The sequence below is a fragment of the Bos indicus genome, chromosome 4, assembly GCF_029378745.1.
Source record: "Bos indicus isolate NIAB-ARS_2022 breed Sahiwal x Tharparkar chromosome 4, NIAB-ARS_B.indTharparkar_mat_pri_1.0, whole genome shotgun sequence".
In the NCBI taxonomy this organism is placed as follows: domain Eukaryota; kingdom Metazoa; phylum Chordata; class Mammalia; order Artiodactyla; family Bovidae; genus Bos; species Bos indicus.
The window spans coordinates 107426118-107432601 of NC_091763.1; positions in this window are offsets into that span (position 1 = coordinate 107426118).

The window sequence follows — 6484 nt, forward strand, 5'->3', positions numbered from 1 at the left end:
TCACCTTGATAAATCTAGTTGTCATCTATTACTGTAGAAAGATATTACATAATTATTGACCATATTCCTCATGCTGTACATTTCATACCTGTGACTCATTTATTTTGTAACTAAAAGTTTGTATCTCTCAATCTCCCTCACCTATTCCCCCACATACCCCCTCTCCCCTCTGGCAACCACCTGTTTGTATCTATGACTCTTTCTTGGTTTAGTTACGTTTATTTGTTTTGCTTTTTCAGTTCCTCATATAAGTGAAATCATACAATATTTGTCTTTCTTGTCTAATTTATTTTAGTTAGTTTAATACCCTCTAGGTCCATCCATGTTGTTGAAAGTGACAAGACTTCATTCTATTTTATGGCTGAATAAGGGAATGGCAACCCACTCCAATATTCTTGCCTGGAGAATTTTCATGGACAGAAGAGCCTTGCGAGCTACAGTCCAGGGGTCACAAAGAGTTGGGCACTACTGAGTGATTGAATTGACTGAGTTGCAAAACTTCCTCCTACCGAAGTGCAATCTCCTTTTCGTAGAAAATGACTCCTTTTTTCTTATCTTAGTTTGGTCATCACTTCCTTAGAAAAAGACTTTCCTAATCTCCAGACTATACTAAATCCTACTCCTGATATGCCTACACTAAATACGTGTGCTTCTTAGATCTTATCCAGGCTGTGATTTTACATTCATTTGTATAATCATTTGATCTTTCTCATAGGCTTGTATGCTGAGTGTAAAGTCTGTCTTTTTTTGCCCACTATTGAGTCTGTTTCATTTCTGGTATGTAGTATCTTAATGTATATATAAGTGTATGTTGAGTAAACATGTATATAGTGAATGTTCAAGAAATGTCTGATGAATTAGTGAGTAAATAAGTCTTTTGTCACTAGGAGAAACCTATTTGGCAGAGAACCAAATGCAATCAGGTTTCAGAAAGAAAGAACATGCAGAAGCCTATACAAGGAAGATGATCAGATAAGACAGATGGGAATTTCTGAATATTTCAGAGTGGAAACCAGATGTAAAGCGGGGTTAGTTGAGCTCTTGATCTCATACCGGGAAACAACTGGGCTTTGGGAAGCAAAGTGGGAATTGGACACTGAGGGTGGTCAGGCAAGTTTCATGTCAGTGCTGAGTTCAAGGTCTCTTTTGTGAGTTTGTTCTCTTAAGTTTTAACTAGTTTCTACTTACAGCAGCCTCAGTCTTTATGGTGAAGTAATATTTATTAATATTTTTTGCCATATTGTTCTTAAGGACAAATGAGAAGATTAAAGGGTTTCAAACAAAGGTGGTTTTCCAGGGTCAGAGAGCAGAAGAAGCAGGCCCACCATCTACCATTTGGGAGCAAGGCTGCCTGAAGAATGGAAACGAAGTGACACGGGAAGAACATAAGGGTCCGTTTAAAAAACTGGGAAATGAAAGATCGTGACCAGCGTGGGTCCAACTAGGTCATGTGAAGGTGAGGACCCTCAGGCCCTTCCTCCCACCCAGGAGAACACAGAAACTGGTCCATGAAAGTCAGCATATTCTCACTGGGCACATATTCTGTGGCACACTCTAGGAGATGGAGAGGATGCTGTGGTCAGTAAATCTAGAGAGGGGAGAAGACAGGAAACTACGGTATCAGATGGATTTATCTAGGTGCTGAATTGGCTGCAAATTAAGTGCAAGGGAACAGAAAGGAAGAAGCAATTATTTCTAATCAGGGTATCAGAAAAGAACTTACAGAGGTAACACTAAAACTTAGCTTTGGAAAAATGTGCATTACAATGTGAAGCTGTCATAATCCACAGCATGAAGGTATGAGTGTGGAAAGCTTAGTTTGAAAAAGAGAAAATGTTCATGGTGAGGGAAGCTTGTTAACAAGACATATCCAAAGTGGTAGCTCTCCAGAGCTGGGCCAGGTTTTAAGCGATTTGGGCTGGTATGATAATGGGTTTGGATTGTAGTTTCCAGTTTCTAGGAAAAGGTTTTTAAGAAATGTCATGTAGGAAACACTGAGGTTTCCTCCTCAACATCTATCTCCTACTTCACCTCTCTTGTCCTTTCTAACCCAATTCCAAATTTATTCAGATAATCCACCTCTTCCCTATGAGATTCAGGGGGATATGAAGCTAGTTCCAGTTCCAAGGTTAGATATGAATTAACTCAAGCCAAGCATGCTAGTACATACCCTTTGCACTGCAGCGACTGGCTGTTTGTGGGTTATAAGTAATATAATACTTCATTGCCTAGCATATACAGTAATTGTACACATTGTCTAGCATATACAGTAACTGTACACAAATCAGCATTGTCATTGTTACTAGTGGCACGTCAGTCCATTTCTGTCAAAGAGAGGAAAAAAATCTTCGCAGTAATTCCAGTTTCCCGCATGTGCTTTCCAACTACGGGCTAGCATTAATAGTCGCTGGCCTCCTGCTTCGATTATTTTTGGTTATGAGTTAAATTTAACATGGTCCCATGTATTCTTTCCCTGAAGGGCCTCAAGGATTTGGGAAGGATTAGGCACACTCTAATTTAAGAAGAAAGATGGATGAATCCACCTATGTGCATTTACTGGTATGAGTCACTGGGGAGGTTAATTAAGTCAATGAAATGATCCAGAACAGGTGTCCATGGCTGTTTTAAGAACAAGTGCTTTGATGGCCGTGAAAACGCATGGCTCAGCTCTCCAACTGCAGGGAGCGGGTATGCAGTTGACAGACGGCTCCAGCTGATGTGTTCTAGAATCCTTGGCGCCAAGGCCACACTGCCCAGGAGCTTCTGCTGGCCAGTGATTAATTATGGTGGGGATACTAAGGAGAGGGGCTTCCCAGGTAGCTCAGGGGTAAAAGATCTGCCTGATACAATTTAGCAACTGAGCGTGCACACTAAGGAGACATGGGGCGTTATTTGGCGGGTGACTTTTGCTCAAGGACTCTCCAGAGGCCTTGACAAAGCTTTCTGAGACCTGCACTGCAATGTAAGTCCTTCCTTCTTTGACTTTCTCCTTCACTGAGGTTACAAGGACATCACAGTCTGATGGCCCTTCCAGTCTCCTCTGGCTCCCTCTCTATTTTCTCTCACAAGTGTTTCCATGAATAAACCTTAATAAACCTCCTGTACACCTGACCTTATCTGGCTTCTGCCTCTTGGAGGACCCAGGCTAATAGAAGTGGTTGTATCTCCTAACATTAAAATGCTCGTTTATTTATTAAAATTGTGTTGTATTCTGAGTAAAGGGCAAAGTCATCAGCTTGAGAGTATTTAAGAAAGACTCATCCACTACATTTTTCTTTCTGTAGTAAATGTATGATAACTTCTATTCAAATTATGGGGCTTCCCTGGTGGCTCAAAGGTAAAGAATCTGCCTGCTATGCAGGAGACTCACGTTCGATCCCTGGATTGAGAAGATCTCCTGGAGGAGGAAATGGCTACCCATTCCAGTAGTCTTGCTTGGAAAATCCCATGGACAGAGGAGCCTGGTGGGTTATAGTCCATAGGACCCTATGGCTACAATCCATAGGGTTGCTCAGACTGAGTGACTTGAGTATGCACACATTCAAATTACAGCATGGTCTATTTCCAAGGGCAAGTTTCTTCCTGCATATTTATTGTAGGAGACCGGCCTACTAAAAGGCATGACAAAAGAATTAAACAATCTTGCTGAGAGGACATGGCTCAGTATGCAACTCCTGAAGGAATCCAAGAAGGAACAAAAAACATCTTGAAAGCAGGACGTGGGCCTGGGGATGGAAAGCCATCAACAGACGGTTCCTAGCTGTGGCGGCTGGGAGGCACATAGAGATTTACTGGGTCTTTGTCCTTGAGGCAGAAAAACAGGGATATGAAAATGTTAAATGTTAACTGCACAGGCTTATCATTGAAGGCCACCTGTCCTGCTATGCTCACGTAAACACATACAAGCAAGTCTCAGAAAGCATAATAAAGCAGACTTGAGATCAGTTTGGGCGTCTTCACCCTGTCGTGGCGTTGGTCCCCTGATCCCTGCTGTAACTTTCTTGAGTGTTTCTCATTTTTTTGCCACACCGCACTTTTGTCTAGCTGTACTCAACAATTTATTTAAAGCAATGAAGCTAGAGTTTGCTGGCCATCTTGACAGGTGGCCAGCCTGAACTCAGAGCTATAAAGGTTTTCATATTCTCTTTGGTCTATTTGTGAAATTCATATGGGCTTATATTGGCTCCTGTTTAAATCACAGAGACTTCACAGATAGTAGGAGTGGGCACAGGTACAGGCTGCTATATTGTTGATGAGGAGGAGAGGATCTTCTATTTCTCTGGGTCCTCTTCTTAATTTGAATGTTTTTATACTGCCACCTTGATCATTTTGCCTTCCTTTCCACCCTGTCAGCACTGTCTCAGTTCTCAAATTATTCTAAATGCTTTAGCAATCTGTGAAAGTGCATTTCATGTCCAAATTTAGGCAGTTCATACAAAGAAATGTTTAATGCCTTCATGCACATATTTCTTAAATAATTATATATGAGTTCCTATATAGTGCAGATGAATGGAGTTAACTTTCTGATGGCTGCCAGGTATACATACTTGTATTAACACAATCCTTAGCTCCTGACACTGTCATCACTGGTCAATGCATACCTTATTTGTATTTTACTTATTTATTTCTGATATAATGAGACCTATGAAGCCAACCACCTAACCTGACACTTGAACATTGGAAATAACTTATACTGCCCAAGATTTCCTTTCAAAGAAATGCTTCTCTTCATAGCATTGAAATCACAAGAATCCAAATAAGTGACATTTCTATAACTCTCTGGAATTAGAAGTGGAATTGTGTTTGTGTAGCTAGATGTCTGAGAAGTTTAGGATCACCCCACCCCTTCTCGACAGCACTTGGAAGACTGACTCCAATCATGTGTGTCAGTGAAAGAAATCTGTTTCAAAATGGAAGCCAAGCAGGGGTCCAAAATCTTTGGAGGAGTAAAGAACACAGGCATGAACGAGTCCCGAAAGTGTTACTTTTGTCAGCAAGGTGGTGCTACTGGTAAAGAACCCATCTGCCAAGGCAGGAGATGCAAGTTCAATCCCTGGGTCTAGGAGATTTCCTGAGGGAGGCCATGGCAACCCACTCCAGTATTCTTTCCTGGAGAATCCCGTGGACAGAGGAGCCTGGTGGACTACAGTCCACAGGGTCGCAGAGTCGGACACGACTGAAGGGATAGCACGCACTCAGGGCAGTATTTGATTACTTATTGGCCTCTTAAGTATGTACATTAGGGAGGCTGTGACCTTGAGTGGGGACATTGGTTTAGTGAGTAGGTAAATCAGAGAGTGATATTATGAAGAGGAAATATGAATAAGAAGGATTTCCAATACATGCAGCTGCTGAAGACTGGCACTAAGGTCAGTACTCATTAGAGTGCTCCAGTTGGCCATAGAAGGTAGATGGTAGAAGAAAGTTAACGATGAAGAAGGAAGAGCCACCAAGAGACTAGGCATGGCAGTAGACATGAAACTTGGGAGCCCAAAGGTGTCCACTGGATGGTTGACTGTTTCTCTCAACTTCGGGGATCCAGTAGTCACGTATGGATGTAAGAGTTGGACCATAAAGAAAGCTGAATGCCAAATAATTGATGCTTTTGAACTGTGGTGTTGGAGAAGACTCTTGAGAGTCCCTTGAACAGCAAGGAGATCCAACCAGTCCATCCTAAAGGAAATCAGTCCTGAATATTCATTGGAAGGACTAATGCTGATGCTAAAAGCTCCAATACTTTGGCCACCTGATGCGAAGAGCTGACTCATTTGAAAAGATCCTGATGCTGGGAGAGATTGAGGGCTGGAAGGGGACGAAAGAGGATGAGATGGTTGGATGGCATCACCAACTCAATGGAACTGAGTTTGAGTAAGCTCCAGGAGTTGGTGATGGACAGGGAAGCCTGGCATGCTGCAGTCCATGGGGTTGCAAAGAGTCAGACATGACTGAGCGACTGAACTGAACAGAGAAAAAACAGCTGAAAATCAATTGTAATGTTGAGGCAACAAGGCAAAGAACATGCCAAGGAGACTGACAGATGAATAGAAATCCTCTGATATCATCTGGTCTCATATACAACTAAAACTTATCAAAACCATCAAACGATAGTTCAGGAAAGCTTACATCAGGGTCTTGAAATGCTCCTAGATTAAGAGACAAACATCATGTACCTTCTTGAGAAAGAACACATGTTGGCGATTTTCATGAGCACCCTGTTGAACATTCATTCACTTAACAGGTACTTAATCAGCAGACACACGGTGAGTCAGGGACAGGCTTTGTTTTCTGTAGAACACCTGTAGAAGCAAGGCAAGAGGAAGTGTGTCTGAATAGTTGGAGGTTACTTAGTGTGGTTAGAACTAGAGAGTGATGGGCAGACGTGATGAGCTTGGACACCTTGGATGGATCCAGTTACTTGAGGGCCTTATAAGCCATTTTAAGGGTTTTGATTGGATTGTATCTTAGTCAATATGTAGCCATGGAA